Genomic DNA, 16,025 nt, shown 5'->3' on the forward strand with positions numbered 1-16,025 from the left:
TCCCACCTGCCAGCACCCCGGCCCATTTCCCCCCAAACCCCTTCCTATTCATGTCCCCATCCAGATGCCTTTTAAATGCTGTCATTGTACCAGCCTCCACCACATCCTCTGGCAGCTCATTCCATACACGTACCACCCTCTGGGTGAAAAGGTTGCCCCTTAGGACCCTTTTATATCTTTCCCCTCTCACCCTAAACCTATGCCCCTCTAGTTCTGGACTCCCCCACCCCAGGGGGAAAAGACCTTGTCTATTTACCCTCTCCATGTCCCTCATGATTTTATAAACCTCTATAAGGTCACCCCTCAGCCTCCGACGCTCCAGGGAAAACAGCCCCAGCCTGTTCAGCCTCTCCCTGTAGCTCAGACCCTCCAACCCTGGCAACATCCTTGTAAATCTTTTCTGAACCCTTTCAAGTTTCACCACATCTTTCCGATAGGAAGGAGACCAGAATTGCACACAATATTCCAACAGTGGCCCAACCAATGTCCTGTACAGCCCCAACATGACCTCCCAACTCCTGTACTCAATACTCTGACTGTTGGGAAGAGAGAGTGGTTGGAGGAAACACATTATCCTGGGTAGGGGCTCAGACCTGGAATTGTGTGTCCTGTTCGAATCTCCTTACTTGAGCAAAGATGTGGTGGTACCAGAGGCAGTTCAGAGGATGTTCCCCGGGTTGGTTTCACAGATAGAAAGGGCTTTTGTACAAAGAGCAGCTGAATACCTTGGGCTTGCACTGACTGGAATTCGGAAAAATATGGGGAAGTGGGTGTGAGGTGTGTAAACTGTGAAAGGGGATTGACCAGGTCGATGGTGAACAGATACTCCCCGTGGGGAGACAGTCTGGGACAAGGGGTCACAGCCACAGAGTAAGAGAAGGTCTGTTTCACACTGAGAGGAGCTCACTACCCCACAGTCCAGGGCAGGCAGCACCAATCAGCAGCTTTCACAGAGACAAGCAGGGGACAGGGACAGGGACAGGGACAGGGACAGGGACAGGGACAGGGACAGGGACAGGGACAGGGACAGGGACAGGGACAGGGACAGGGACAGGGACAGGGACAGGGACAGGCAGGAACAGGCAGGAGAGACCGCCGTCAGACCAGCCGTGATCCACTTCAATGGTCTACCCCCACTCCCTACCCCCACTCCCTACCCCCACTCCCTACCCCCACTCCCACTCCCACTCCCCACTCCCACTCCCTACCCCCACTCCCTACCCCCACTCCCTACCCCCACTCCCTACCCCCACTCCCTACTCCCTACCCCCACTCCCTACCCCCACTCCCTACCCCCACTCCCTACCCCCACTCCCCACTCCCTACCCCCACTCCCCACTCCCTACCCCCACTCCCTACCCCCACTCCCTACCCCCACTCCCACTCCCACTCCCCACTCCCACTCCCTACCCCCACTCCCTACCCCCACTCCCTACCCCCCACTCCCTACCCCCACTCCCTACTCCCTACCCCCACTCCCTACCCCCACTCCCTACCCCCACTCCCTACCCCCACTCCCCACTCCCTACCCCCACTCCCCACTCCCTACCCCCACTCCCTACCCCCACTCCCCACTCCCTACCCCCACTCCCTACCCCCACTCCCCACTCCCTACCCCCACTCCCCACTCCCTACCCCCACTCCCTACCCCCACTCCCCACTCCCTACCCCCACTACCTACCCCCACTCCCCACTCCCTACCCCCACTCCCTACCCCCACTCCCTACCCCCACTCCCCACTCCCTACCCCCACTCCCTACCCCCACTCCCTACCCCCACTCCCCACTCCCTACCCCCACTCCCCACTCCCTACTCCCACTCCCTACCCCCACTCCCCACTCCCTACCCCCACTCCCTACCCCCACTCCCCACTCCCTACCCCCACTCCCTACCCCCACTCCCCACTCCCTACCCCCACTCCCTACCCCCACTCCCTACCCCCACTCCCTACCCCCACTCCCTACCCCCACTTCCCCACTCCCTACCCCCCACTCCCTACCCCCACTCCCTACCCCCACTCCCCACTCCCTACCCCCACTCCCTACCCCCACTCCCTACCCCCACTCCCCACTCCCTACCCCCACTCCCTACCCCCACTCCCTACCCCCACTCCCCACTCCCTACCCCCACTCCCTACCCCCACACCCCACTCCCTACCCCCCACTCCCTACCCCCACTCCCTACCCCCACTCCCCACTCCCTACCCCCGCTCCCCACCCCCCACCCCAGTCCCCGATCCCCGCTCCCGACTCCCTACCCCCACTCCCTACCCCCACTCCCACTCCCTACCCCCGCTCCCTACCCCTACTCCCCACTCCCTACCCCCACTCCCCCCTCCCCGCTCCCCACTCCCCGCTCCCACTCCCACTCCCCACTCCCCACCCCCCACTCCCCACTCCCCGCTCCCACTCCCCACTCCCCACTCCCACTCCCCACTCCCCACTCCCCGCTCCCCGCTCCCACTCCCCACTCCCCACTCCCCACTCCCCACTCCCACCCCCCACTCCCCACTCCCCGCTCCCACTCCCCACTCCCCACTCCCACTCCCCACTCCCCCACTCCCCGCTCCCCGCTCCCACTCCCCACTCCCCACTCCCCACTCCCCACTCCCACTCCCCACTCCCACTCCCCACTCCCACTCCCCACACCCCACTCGCCACTCCCCACTCCCCACTCCCCACTCCCCACTCCCACTCCCCACTCCCCACTCGCCACTCCCCACTCCCCACTCCCCACTCCCCACTCCCACTCCCCACTCCCCACTCCCCACTCCCACTCCCCACCTCCCCACTCCCCACTCCCCGCTCCCACTCCCCACTCCCCACTCCCCACTCCCCACTCCCACTCCCCACTCCCCACTCCCCACTCCCCCCTCCCACTCCCCACTCCCACTCCCCACTCCCCACTCCCCACTCCCCACTCCCACTCCCCACTCCCACTCCCCACTCCCCACTCCCCACTCCCCACTCCCCACTCCCCACTCCCACTCCCCACTCCCCACTCCCACTCCCCACTCCCCACTCCCCACTCCCCACTCCCCACTCCCCACTCCCACTCCCCACTCCCACTCCCCACTCCCCACTCCCCGCTCCCACTCCCCACTCCCCACTCCCCACTCCCACTCCCACTCCCACTCCCCACTCCCCACTCCCCACTCCCCCTCCCCGCTCCCCACTCCCCACTCCCCCCTCCCCGCTCCCCACTCCCCACTCCCTACTCCCCGCTCCCCGCTCCCCACTCCCTACTCCCCACTCCCCACTCCCCACTCTCCCTCCCCGCTCCCACTCCCCACTCCCCACTCCCCTCTCCCCACTCCCCACTCCCCACTCCCACTCCCCACTCCCCACTCCCCACTCCCCCCTCCCCGCTCCCCACTCCCCACTCCCCACTCCCCCCTCCCCGCTCCCCGCTCCCCGCTCCCTACTCCCCACTCCCCGCTCCCCACTCCCCACTCCCCACTCCCCACTCCCTAATCCCCGCTCCCCACTCCCCACTCCCCACTCCCCACTCCCCACTCCCTAATCCCCGCTCCCCACTCCCCGCTCCCCGCTCCCCGCTCCCACTCCCCACCCTCCACTCCCCACTCCCACTCCCCACTCCCCACTCCCCACTCCCCACTCCCCACTCCCACTCCCACTCCCACTCCCACTCCCCACTCCCAACTCCCACTCCCCGCTCCCACTCCCCACTCCCCACTCCCCACTCCCCACTCCCCTCTCCCCACTCCCCACTCCCACTCCCCACTCCCCACTCCCACTCCCCACTCCCCACTCCCCCCCTCCCCACTCCCCCCTCCCCACTCCCCTCCCCACTCCCCGCTCCCACTCCCCACTCCCCACTCCCCACTCCCCGCTCCCACTCCCCACTCCCCACTCCCCACTCCCCACTCCCCACTCCCCGCTCCCACTCCCACTCCCCACTCCCAACTCCCACTCCCCGCTCCCACTCCCCACTCCCCACTCCCCACTCCCCACTCCCCACTCCCCACTCCCCACTCCCACTCCCCACTCCCCTCTCCCCACTCCCCACTCCCCACTCCCCACTCCCACTCCCCACTCCCCAATCCCCTCTCCCCACTCCCACTCCCCACTCCCCACTCCCCTCTCCCCACTCCCCACTCCCCACTCCCCGCTCCCACTCCCCACTCCCCACTCCCCACTCCCCACTTCCCACTCCCCACTCCCCACTTCCCACTCCCACTCCCCACTCCCCACTCCCCACTCCCCACTCCCCCCTCCCCACTCCCACTCCCACTCCCCACCCCAACTCCCACTCCCCGCTCCCACTCCCCACTCCCCACTCCCCACTTCCCACTCCCCCCTCCCCACTCCCCACTCCCCGCTCCCCGCTCCCCACTCCACACTCCCACTCCCCGCTCCCCGCTCCCCACTCCCCGCTCCCCACTCCCACTCCCCACTCCCCGCTCCCACTCCCCACTCCCACTCCCCACTCCCCACTCCCCACTCCCACTCCCCACTCCCCACTCCCCACTCCCACTCCCCACTCCCCACTCCCCACTCCCCACTCCACCACTCCCCACTCCCCACTCCCACTCCCCACTCCCCACTCCCTACTCCCCGCTCCCACTCCCCCCTCCCCACTCCCCGCTCCCCTCTCCCCACTCCACTCCCCACTCCCCACTCCCCACTCCCCCGCTCCCCACTCCCCGCTCCCCACTCCCCGCTCCCCACTCCCCACTCCCCTCTCCCCACTCCCACTCCCCACTTCCCACTCCCCACTCCCCACTCCCCGCTCCCACTCCCCACTCCCCACTCCCCTCTCCCCACTCCCCACTCCCACTCCCCACTCCCCGCTCCCACTCCCCCCTCCCCACTCCCCGCTCCCCTCTCCCCACTCCCACTCCCCACTCCCTACTCCCCGCTCCCCACTCCCCACTTCCCACTCCCCACTCCCCGCTCCCCACTCCCCACTCCCCTCTCCCACTCCCCACTCCCACTCCCCACTCCCCCGCTCCCACTCCCCCCTCCCCACTCCCCACTCCCCTCTCCCCACTCCCCACTCCCTACTCCCCGCTCCCACTCCCCCCTCCCCACTCCCCGCTCCCCTCTCCCCACTCCCCGCTCCCCACTCCCCACTCCCCTCTCCCCACTCCCACTCCCCACTTCCCACTCCCCACTCCCCGCTCCCCACTCCCCACTCCCCCTCTCCCCACTCCCCACTCCCCACTCCCACTCCCCACTTCCCACTCCCCACTCCCCGCTCCCCACTCCCCACTCCCCTCTCCCCACTCCCCACTTCCCACTCCCCACTCCCCACTCCCCACTCCCCGCTCCCCGCTCCCCGCTCCCCACTCCCCACTCCCCACTCCCCACCCCCCACTCCCCACTCCCCACTCCCCACTCCCCGCTCCCACTCCCCACTCCCCACTCCCCACCCCCCACTCCCCACTTCCCCACTCCCCGCTCCCCGCTCCCCACTCCCACTCCCCACTCCCCACTCCCCTCTCCCCACTCCCCACTCCCACTCCCCACTCCCCGCTCCCACTCCCCACTCCCCGCTCCCCACTCCCCACTCCCCACTCCCCACTCCCCACTCCCCACTCCCACTCCCACTCCCCACTCCCCACTCCCACTCCCCGCTCCCACTCCCACTCCCCCCTCCCCACTCCCCCCACTCCCCGCTCCCCACTCCCCGCTACCACTCCCCCACTCCCCCTCTCCCCACTCCCCACTCCCCACTCCACCCACTCCCCACTCCCACTCCCCACTCCCCACTCCCCCCTCCCCACTCCCCCCTCCCCACTCCCCACTCCCCACTCCCCGCTCCCACTCCCCACTCCCCACTCCCCACTCCCCGCTCCCACTCCCCACTCCCCACTCCCCGCTCCCACTCCCCACTCCCCGCTCCCACTCCCCACTCCCCACTCCCCACTCCCCACTCCCCACTTCCCACTCCCCACTCCCCACTTCCCGCTCCCACTCCCCACTCCCCCCTCCCCACTCCCCACTCCCCTCTCCCCACTCCCCACTCCCCACTCCCCACTCCCCACTCCCCACTCCCACTCCCCACTCCCCACTCCCCCCTCCCCACTCCCCACTCCCCACTCCCCGCTCCCACTCCCCACTCCCCACTCCCCACTCCCCACTTCCCGCTCCCCACTCCCCACTCCCCACTCCCCGCTCCCACTCCCCACTCCCCACTCCCCACTTCCCACTCCCCCCTCCCCACTCCCCACTCCCCGCTCCCCGCTCCCCACTCCCCCACTCCCCCACTCCCACTCCCCGCTCCCCGCTCCCCACTCCCACTCCCCACTCCCCACCTCCCCACTTCCCGCTCCCACTCCCCACTCCCCACTCCCCGCTCCCACTCCCCACTCCCCGCTCCCACTCCCCACTCCCCACTCCCCACTTCCCACTCCCCCCTCCCCACTCCCCACTCCCCGCTCCCCGCTCCCCACTCCCCACCCCCCACTCCCCACTCCCCACTCCCCACTCCCCACTCCCCACTTCCCACTCCCCCCTCCCCACTCCCCACTCCCCACTCCCCACTCCCACCCCCCCCCCACTCCCCACTCCCCACTCCCCACTCCCCACTCCCCACTCCCCACTCCCCACCCCCCACTCCCCGCTCCCCACTCCCCACTCCCCACTCCCCACTCCCCACTCCCCACTCCCACTCCCCACTCCCCACTCCCCACTCCCCACTCCCCGCTCCCCGCTCCCCACTCCCCACTCCCACTCCCCACTCCCCACTCCCCACTCCCCGCACCCCACTCCCACTCCCCACTCCCCACTCCCACTCCCCACTCCCACTCCCCACTCCCCCACTCCCCACTCCCCACTCCCCGCTCCCCGCTCCCCACTCCCCACTCCCCACTCCCACCCCCACTCCCACTCCCCCCTCCCCACTTCCGCTCCCACTCCCCCCTCCCCACTCCCCACTCCCACTCCCCACACCCCCTCCCCACTCCCCACTCCCCACTTCCCGCTCCCACTCCCCCCTCCCCACTCCCCACTCCCCGCTCCCCACTCCCCCCTCCCCACTCCCCGCTCCCCGCTCCCCACTCCCCACTCCCCTCTCCCCACTCCCCACTCCCCACTTCCCGCTCCCACTCCCCACTCCCCCCTCCCACTCCCCACTCCCCTCTCCCCACTCCCCACTCCCCACTCCCCACTCCCCACTCCCACTCCCCACTCCCACTCCCCACTCCCCACTCCCCACTCCCCACTCCCACTCCCCGCTCCCACTCCCCACTCCCCACTCCCCACTCCCCGCTCCCCGCTCCCCACTCCCCACTCCCCACTCCCCACTCCCCACTCCCCACTCCCCACTCCCCGCTCCCACTCCCCCCTCCCCACTCCCCCCCACTCCCCGCTCCCCACTCCCCACTCCCCACTCCCCACTCCCCACTCCCCACTCCCCACTCCCCACTCCCCGCTCCCCCGCTCCCCTCTCCCCACTCCCCACTCCCCACTCCCCACTCCCCACTCCCCACTCCCCCGCTCCCACTCCCCCCTCCCCACTCCCACTCCCCGCTCCCACTCCCCACTCCCCACTCCCCCCTCCCCACTCCCCACTCCCCCCTCCCCACTCCCGCTCCCCGCTCCCCACTCCCCACTCCCCACTCCCCACTCCCCACTCCCCCCTCCCCACTCCCCGCTCCCCACTCCCCACTCCCCACTCCCCGCTCCCCGCTCCCCGCTCCCACCCCCACTCCCACTCCCCACTCCCCACTCCCCACTCCCCTCTCCCCACTCCCCCCTCCCCGCTCCCCACTCCCCGCTCCCCACTCCCCACTCCCACTCCCCGCTCCCACTCCCCCCTCCCCACTCCCCGCTCCCCTCTCCCCACTCCCACTCCCCGCTCCCCTCTCCCCACTCCCACTCCCCGCTCCCCACTCCCCGCTCCCCACTCCCGACTCCCCACTCCCCACTCCCTACTCCCCGCTCCCACTCCTCACTCCCCACTCCCCACTTCCCGCTCCCACTCACCCCTCCCCACTCCCCACTCCCCGCTCCCCACTCCCCGCTACCACTCCCTACTCCCCACTCCCCACTCCCTACTCCCCACTCCCTACTCCCCACTCCCCACTCCCACTCCCCACTCCCCACTCCCCACTCCCCACTCCCACTCCCTACTCCCCCGCTCCCCGCTCCCACTCCCCACTCCCCACTCCCCACTCCCCACTCCCCACTCCCACTCCCTACTCCCCACTCCCCACTCCCCACTCCCCACTCCCCCCTCCCCACTCCCCGCTCCCCCACTCCCACTCCCCACTCCCCCCTCCCCACTCCCCACTCCCCACTCCCCACTCCCACTCCCTACTCCCCGCTCCCCGCTCCCCACTCCCCACTCCCCCCTCCCCGCTCCCCACTCCCACTCCCTACTCCCCACTCCCCACTCCCCACTCCCCACTCCCCACTCCCCACGCCCACTCCCCACTCCCCACTCCCCACTCCCCGCTCCCCACTCCCACTCCCCACTCCCCGCTCCCACTCCTCACTCCCCACTCCCCACTCCCCGCTCCCCACTCCCACTCCCCACTCCCCACTCCCCACTCCCTACTCCCCGCTCCCACTCCTCACTCCCCACTCCCCACTCCCCGCTCCCCACTCCCACTCCCCACTCCCCGCTCCCACTCCTCACTCCCCACTCCCCACTCCCCGCTCCCCACTCCCACTCCCCACTCCCCACTCCCCACTCCCTACTCCCCGCTCCCACTCCTCACTCCCACTCCCCGCTCCCCACTCCCCACTCCCCCCTCCCCGCTCCCCACTCCCCACTCCCCACTCCCCACTCCCCACTCCCACTCCCTACTCCCCGCTCCCTACTCCCCGCTCCCCGCTCCCTACTCCCCGCTCCCCCACTCCCCCCTCCCCACTCCCACTCCCTACTCCCCGCTCCCCACTCCCCACTCCCCCCTCCCCGCTCCCCACTCCCACTCCCACTCCCCACTCCCACTCCCTACTCCCCACTCCCCACTCCCCACTCCCCACTCCCACTCCCTACTCCCCGCTCCCCGCTCCCCACTCCCCACTCCCCCCTCCCCGCTCCCCACTCCCCACTCCCACTCCCTACTCCCCACTCCCTACTCCCACTCCCCACTCCCCACTCCCCACTCCCCACTCCCCACTCCCACTCCCTACTCCCCGCTCCCCGCTCCCCACTCCCCACTCCCCCCTCCCCGCTCCCCACTCCCCACTCCCACTCCCTACTCCCCGCTCCCCGCTCCCCACTCCCCACTCCCCGCTCCCCGCTCCCCACTCCCCACTCCCCACGCCCACTCCCCACTCCCCACTCCCCACTCCCACTCCCTACTCCCCGCTCCCCGCTCCCCACTCCCCACTCCCCACTCCCCACTCCCCACTCCCCACTCCCACTCCCTACTCCCCGCTCCCCGCTCCCCACTCCCTACTCCCCACTCCCACTCCCCACTCCCCGCTCCCCACTCCCCACTCCCCACTCCCTAATCCCCACTCCCCACTCCCTACTCCCCACTCCCCACTCCCCACTCCCTAATCCCCGCTCCCCACTCCCCACTCCCCACTCCCCGCTCCCCACTCCCCACTCCCCACTCCCCACTCCCTAATCCCCACTCCCCACTCCCTACTCCCCACTCCCCACTCCCCACTCCCCACTCCCCCCTCCCCACTCCCTACTCCCCACTCCCCACTCCCCACTCCCCACTCCCCACTCCCCACTCCCCCCTCCCCACTCCCCACTCCCCCCCCCACTCCCACTCCCACTCCCCCCTCCCCGCTCCCCACTCCCCACTCCCTAATCCCCACTCCCCACTCCCCACTCCCCACTCCCCACTCCCCGCTCCCCACTCCCTAATCCCCACTCCCCACTCCCCACTCCCACTCCCCACTCCCCACTCCCCACTCCCCACTCCCCCGCTCCCCACTCCCTAATCCCCGCTCCCCACTCCCTACTCCCCGCTCCCCCCTCCCCACTCCCTAACCCCCGCTCCCCACTCCCCACTCCCCACTCCCTAATCCCCGCTCCCCACTCCCAACTCCCCACTCCCTAATCCCGCTCCCCACTCCCCACTCCCCCCTCCCCGCTCCCCACTCCCCTCTCCCCACTCCCCCGCTCCCCACTCCCCACTCCCCACTCCCCACTCCCTAATCCCCGCTCCCCACTCCCCTCTCCCCACTCCCCGCTCCCCACTCCCCACTCCCCACTCCCCACTCCCACTCCCTACTCCCCACTCCCCACTCCCCACTCCCCACTCCCCACTCCCCACTCCCCACTCCCACGCCCACTCCCCACTCCCCACTCCCCACTCCCCGCTCCCACTCCCACTCCCCACTCCCCGCTCCCCGCTCCCCACTCCCACTCCCCACTCCCCACTCCCCACTCCCCCACTCCCTAATCCCCACTCCCCACTCCCCACTCCCCACTCCCCACTCCCCACTCCCCACTCCCCACTCCCACTCCCTACTCCCCACTCCCCCACTCCCCACTCCCCACTCCCCCCTCCCCACTCCCTAATCCCCGCTCCCCACTCCCCACTCCCCCACTCCCCACTCCCCCTCCCCACTCCCCACTCCCCACTCCCCACTCCCCCCTCCCCGCTCCCCACTTCCCACTCCCCACTCCCTAATCCCCGCTCCCCACTCCCCACTCCCCACTCCCCACTCCCCACTCCCCACTCCCTAATCCCCACTCCCCACTCCCCACTCCCCCCTCCCCGCTCCCCGCTCCCCACTCCCCACTCCCACTCCCCACTCCCCCACTCCCCACTCCCCACTCCCACTCCCACTCCCCCCCCCCCCCCCCCCCCCCCCCCCCCCCCCCCCCCCCCCCCCCCCCCCCCCCCCCCCCCCCCCCCCCCCCCCCCCCCCCCCCCTCCCCCCCCCCCCCCCCCCCCCCCCCCCACCCCCCCCCCCCCCCCCCCCCCCCCCCTCCCCCCCCCCCCCACTCCCCACTCCCCACTCCCCACTCCCCCCCACTCCCCACTCCCCCCTCCCACTCCCACTCCCCACTCCCCACTCCCACCCCACTCCCCACTCCCCACTCCCACTCCCCACTCCCCTCCCCACTCCCCACTCCCCACTCCCCCACTCCCACTCCCCCCTCCCCACTCCCCACTCCCACTCCCACTCCCCACTCCCACTCCCACTTCCACTCCCCCACTCCCCACTCCACTCCCCACTCCCCACTCCCCACTCCCCACTCCCACTCCCCACTCCCCCACTCCCCACTCCCCACTCCCACTCCCTCACTCCCTACTCCCCACTCCCCACTCCCCACTCCCCACTCCCCACTCCCACTCCCCCCTCCCTACTCCCTACTCCCCCCTCCCTACTCCCCGCTCCCACTCCCCACTCCCCACTCCCCACTCCCACTCCCCCCTCCCTACTCCCTACTCCCCGCTCCCACTCCCCACTCCCCCCTCCACACTCCCCACTCCCCACTCCCCCACTCCCCACTCCCCACTCCCCACTCCCCCCCTCCCTACTCCCCGCTCCCAATCCCCACTCCCCACTCCCCACTCCCCCCTCCCCACTCCCTACTCCCCACTCCCCACTCCCCCCTCCCCACTCCCTACTCCCCCCTCCCTACTCCCCGCTCCCAATCCCCACTCCCCGCTCCCACTCCCCACTCCCCACTCCCCCCTCCCCACTCCCTACTCCCCGCTCCCAATCCCCACTCCCCACTCCCCGCTCCCACTCCCCACTCCCCACTCCCACTCCCCCACTCCCTACTCCCCGCTCCCACTCCCCACTCCCCGCTCCCACTCCCCACTCCCCACTCCCACTCCCCACTCCCTACTCCCCGCTCCCACTCCCCACTCCCCACTCCCACTCCCCACCCTCCACTCCCCACTCCCCACTCCCCACTCCCACTCCCTACTCCCCGCTCCCACTCCCCACTCCCCACTCCACTCCCCACTCCCACTCCCCACTCCCTACTCCCCGCTCCCACTCCCCACTCCCCACTCCCACTCCCCACTCCCACTCCCCACTCCCACTCCCCACTCCCTACTCCCCACTCCCCACTCCCCACTCCCCGCTCCCACCCCCCACTCCCCGCTCCCCGCTCCCCCACTCCCCACTCCCCGCTCCCCGCTCCCCACTCCCCACTCCCCACTCCCCACTCCCCACTTCCCACTCCCCACTCCCCACTTCCACTCCCCACTCCCCACTCCCCACTTCCCACTCCCCACTCCCCACTTCCCACTCCCCACTCCCCCCTCCCCACTCCCTACTCCCCCCTCCCTACTCCCCGCTCCCAATCCCCACTCCCCGCTCCCACTCCCCACTCCCCACTCCCCCCTCCCCACTCCCTACTCCCCGCTCCCAATCCCCACTCCCCACTCCCCGCTCCCACTCCCCACTCCCCACTCCCACTCCCCACTCCCCGCTCCCCGCTCCCCACTCCCCACTCCCCGCTCCCCGCTCCCCACTCCCCACTCCCCACTCCCCACTTCCCACTCCCCACTCCCCGCTCCCACTCCCCACTCCCCACTCCCACTCCCCACTCCCTACTCCCCGCTCCCACTCCCCCACTCCCCACTCCCACTCCCCACCCTCCCACTCCCCACTCCCCACTCCCCACTCCCCGCTCCCACCCCCCACTCCCCGCTCCCCGCTCCCCACTCCCACTCCCCGCTCCCCGCTCCCCACTCCCCACTCCCCACTTCCCACTCCCCACTCCCCACTCCCCACTTCCCACTCCCCACTCCACACTCCCCACTCCCCGCTCCCCGCTCCCCCGCTCCCCACTCCACACTCCCCACTCCACACTCCCCACTCCCCGCTCCCCACTCCACACTCCCCACTCCACACTCCCCTCTCCCCACTCCCCACTCCCCACTCCCCGCTCCCCGCTCCCCGCTCCCCACTTCCCACTCCCCACTCCCCACTCCCCACTCCCCGCTCCCCGCTCCCCGCTCCCCACTTCCCACTCCCCACTCCCCGCTCCCCACTCCCACTCCCCGCTCCCACCCCACTCCCCACTCCCCGCTCCCCACTCCCCACTCCCCACTCCCCACTCCCCGCTCCCCACTCCCCACTCCCCACTCCCCGCTCCCCACTCCCACTCCCCGCTCCCCCACTCCCCACTCCCCGCTCCCACTCCCCACTCCCCTCTCCCCACTCCCCACTCCCCACTCCCCCACTCCCCGCTCCCCACTCCCCGCTCCCCGCTCCCCGCTCCCCACTCCCACTCCCCGCTCCCCACTCCCCCACTCCCCGCTCCCCACTCCCCACTCCCCGCTCCCCGCTCCCCACTCCCACTCCCCGCTCCCCGCTCCCACTCCCCACTTCCCACTCCCCACTCCCCACTTCCCGCTCCCACTCCCCACTCCCCACTCCCCGCTCCCCACTCCCTACTCCCCACTCCCCCCTCCCCACTCCCCACTCCCCCCTCCCCACTCCCACTCCCCACTCCCCACTCCCCACTCCCCACTCCCCCCTCCCCACTCCCCCCTCCCCACTCCCCACTCCCTACTCCCACTCCCCACTCCCCACTCCCTACTCCCCACTCCCCCCCCTCCCCACTCCCCACTCCCCACTCCCCCCTCCCCACTCCCACTCCCACTCCCCCCTCCCCACTCCCCACTCCCCACTCCCCCCACTCCCCACTCCCTACTCCCCACTCCCCCCTCCCCACTCCCCACTCCCCCACTCCCCACTCCCCACTCCCCACTCCCCCACTCCCCCCTCCCCACTCCCCACTCCCCCACTCCCCACTCCCCACTCCCTACTCCCCCTCCCCACTCCCCACTCCCCACTCCCCCCCTCCCCACTCCCCCCTCCCCACTCCCCACTCCCCACTCCCCCCTCCCCACTCCCCACTCCCCACTCCCCACTCCCCCCTCCCCACTCCCCACTCCCCACTCCCTACTCCCCACTCCCCCCTCCCCACTCCCCGCTCCCCGCTCCCAGCTCCCCACTCCCCACTCCCCACTCCCCACTCCCCACTCCCTACTCCCTACTCCCCACTCCCCCCTCCCCCCTCCCCACTCCCCACTCCCCACTCCCCACTCCCCACCCCCCACTCCCCACTCCCCTCTCCCCACTCCCCACTCCCCGCTCCCCGCTCCCCGCTCCCCACTCCCCACTCCCCGCTCCCCACTCCCACTCCCCCCTCCCCGCTCCCCCACTCCCCACTCCCTACTCCCTACTCCCCACTCCCCCCTCCCCCCCTCCCCACTCCCCACTCCCCACTCCCCACTCCCCACCCCCCACTCCCCACTCCCCTCTCCCCACTCCCCCACTCCCCGCTCCCCCGCTCCCCGCTCCCCCGCTCCCTACTCCCCACTCCCCACTCCCCACTCCCCGCTCCCTACTCCCCCTCCCCACTCCCCACTCCCCACTCCCCACTCCCCACTCCCCTCTCCCCACTCCCCACTCCCCACTCCCCACTCCCCGCTCCCCCGCTCCCCGCTCCCCACTCCCCACTCCCCGCTCCCTACTCCCCACTCCCGCTCCCTACTCCCCACTCCCCACTCCCGACTCCCCGCTCCCTACTCCCCACTCCCCGCTCCCTACTCCCCACTCCCCACTCCCCACTCCCCGCTCCCTACTCCCCACTCCCCGCTCCCTACTCCCCACTCCCCACTCCCTACTCCCCGCTCCCCACTCCCGACTCCCCGCTCCCCGCTCCCCACTCCCCACTCCCCACTCCCACTCCCCACTCCCTACTCCCCCACTCCCTACTCCCCGCTCCCTACTCCCCGCTCCCACTCCCCACTCCCCACTCCCACTCCCTACTCCCCGCTCCCCACTCCCCACTCCCCTCTCCCCACTCCCCACTCCCCACTCCCCACTCCCACTCCCTACTCCCCGCTCCCACTCCCCACTCCCCACTCCCACTCCCTACTCCCCCGCTCCGCACTCCCCACTCCCCACTCCCCACTCCCCACTCCCCACTCCCCACTCCCACTCCCTACTCCCCGCTCCCCACTTCCCACTCCCCACTCCCTACTCCCCGCTCCCTACTCCCCGCTCCCCACTCCCCACTCCCCACTCCCACTCCCTACTCCCCACTCCCCACTCCCCCACTCCCCACTCCCTACTCCCCACTCCCTACTCCCCGCTCCCTACTCCCCGCTCCCCACTCCCCACTCCCCCACTCCCACTCCCTACTCCCCACTCCCCACTCCCCACTCCCCACTCCCTACTCCCACTCCCTACTCCCCGCTCCCTACTCCCCGCTCCCACTCCCCACTCCCCACTCCCACTCCCTACTCCCCGCTCCCCACTCCCCACTCCCCACTCCCTACTCCCCGCTCCCTACTCCCCGCTCCCACTCCCCACTCCCTACTCCCCGCTCCCCACTCCCCACTCCCCACTCCCACTCCCTACTCCCCGCTCCCTACTCCCCGCTCCCCACTCCCCCCTCCCACTCCCTACTCCCCGCTCCCTACTCCCGCTCCCACTCCCCACTCCCCACTCCCACTCCCTACTCCCCGCTCCCCACTCCCCACTCCCCACTCCCACTCCCTACTCCCCGCTCCCTACTCCCCGCTCCCCACTCCCCCCTCCCACTCCCTACTCCCCGCTCCCCGCTCCCCGCTCCCCACTCCCCACTCCCACTCCCCACTCCCCACTTCCCCCTCCCCACTCCCCGCTCCCTACTCCCCGCTCCCCACTCCCCACTCCCCACTCCCCGCTCCCTACTCCCCCCACTCCCACTCCCTACTCCCCGCTCCCTACTCCCCGCTCCCCACTCCCCACTCCCACTCCCTACCCCCACTCCCACTCCCCACTCCCCACTCCCCACTCCCCAATCCCTACTCCCCGCTCCCCACTCCCCACTCCCCACTCCCCCACTCCCACTCCCCCCTCCCCCCTCCCCGTGTCCCTCTCTGTTTCCATCCCACCCTCTCTCATTGTACTTTCACACTCTCTCTGTCTCCTACTCTCTCTCTCCCTCTCTATCCCCCTGTCCATCTATCTCTCTCCCATCCTCTGTCTGGACCTCTCTCCCCCTTCACTCCCTCCCCCCTCTCTCTCCCCTCTCTCTCTCTCTCCTCCCCCCCCCCACCCTCTCTCTCCCCATCTCTCTCCCCCCTCTCTCACTCTCTCCTCTCTGTCTCTCTCCCCTTC

At 71.0% G+C, this 16,025-nt stretch overlaps 1 protein-coding gene across 1 annotated transcript in view; it reads left to right on the forward strand.

Moving 5' to 3' along the window:
* LOC140458742 (von Willebrand factor A domain-containing protein 7-like) overlaps positions 1 to 16,025 on the forward strand; it is a 153,598-nt gene that overhangs the window by 5,729 nt on the left and 131,844 nt on the right. The window lies entirely within an intron of this gene.

Source organism: Chiloscyllium punctatum, chromosome 34, assembly GCF_047496795.1.
Source record: "Chiloscyllium punctatum isolate Juve2018m chromosome 34, sChiPun1.3, whole genome shotgun sequence".
In the NCBI taxonomy this organism is placed as follows: Eukaryota; Metazoa; Chordata; class Chondrichthyes; order Orectolobiformes; family Hemiscylliidae; genus Chiloscyllium; species Chiloscyllium punctatum.